The sequence below is a fragment of the Urocampus carinirostris genome, chromosome 18, assembly GCF_059441175.1.
Source record: "Urocampus carinirostris isolate Australia breed hairy pipefish chromosome 18, RoL_Ucar_1.0, whole genome shotgun sequence".
Lineage (NCBI taxonomy): Eukaryota > Metazoa > Chordata > Actinopteri > Syngnathiformes > Syngnathidae > Urocampus > Urocampus carinirostris.
Window position 1 is genome coordinate 17,488,801 of NC_142366.1, and position 1,209 is coordinate 17,490,009.

Below are 1,209 nucleotides of genomic sequence, written 5' to 3' on the forward strand. Positions count from 1 at the left end.
TTCAAGGTGCAGGCAAAGCTGTTTTGTTAAAATGTCACAACATTCTGCCGAAATGTGGTGGGTGTGGCTTATAATCAGGTGCGCTCTATAGTCCGGAATTTACGGTACTCGAAAGTGATCTACGTGTATCTTCAATGATTATGTGGCTCTCTGAGAAAACATTTTGAGAAAACCTACCTCCTCCATTTTACCCCAAAAATAACAAAACATGCCTGGTCTCTAAACCTTTCATCCGTATTATTTTTTGATTTTTTTTTTCCTTTGATAGCTCATTCGGCAGAGCTGAGCCATTGCTATCATGTGCTAAGATCCGTAGGTTGCTGGTTCAACTCCAGGTCAAAGGAGATACTTTTGAGGTAGTTAGCAACTTACCAAAGCAATCTTGGTTATCTGATGAATGACAATTCAACTGAATAAGATCAAAATAAAACTACACCCGAGTGATCCATGTGAAGCTCTGAACATTTTCTGACACACGTTTATACTTCTGTTTATGGAAAAACTCTAAACCAAAACTCTTGTGTCCTTCGATAGCTCAGTGGCAGAGCGGAGGACTGTAGCGAGGAGCACTGTTATCCTTAGGTCGCTGGTTCGACTCCGGCTCGAAAGAGTTTCGTTTTAGGTGATTATTGACATATAAAAAAACTGACGAAAAGACATTTGATGAAAAAATGAAAAAGATATATACTCAAGCGTGATAATCCATGCAGAACTCCAATGATTTTCTCGTCAATCTCTGAGGAAGAGCTTGCATTATTGTTATTATTTTGCAAATACACTCCTTGCAATGGGCAGCATGGCGGCACAGTAGTTAACGTGTGTGCGGCACAGCTCTAAGGTCTTCCTGTGCGGAGTTTGTATGTTCTCACCGTGCTTGCGTGGGTTTCCCCTGGGCACTCCGGTTTCCTTCTACATTCCAAAAGACATGCATTTCAGGTGGATTGGCCCGTCCAGATTGTCCCTAGCCAGCGAGTTGCCGGTCCCTGTGTGCCCTGCGATTGGCTGGCAACCAGTCCCCTTCCCACTGCCTAATGATTGCTGGGATGGGCTCCAGCACCCCCGCGACCCTACTGAGGATAAGCGGTCTAGCTAATGAGGTGAGATGAGACTCCTTGCAATGTTTTGGTATCCTTCGATGGCTGTTTGTGGAGCGGACTGCTGTGTTAAGCACTGTGGTCTAAGATCACGAATTCCACTCCACGTTAAAGG

General features: G+C 44.4%; 1 non-coding gene across 1 annotated transcript; it reads left to right on the top strand.

Moving 5' to 3' along the window:
- The first annotated feature begins 524 nt into the window (after nt 1-524).
- trnay-gua (transfer RNA tyrosine (anticodon GUA)) lies at nt 525-610 on the top strand. The gene is given in 2 exon segments: nt 525-560; nt 575-610. It is a non-coding gene; the product is annotated as a tRNA-Tyr (tRNA).
- Nucleotides 611-1,209: the final 599 nt, after the last annotated feature.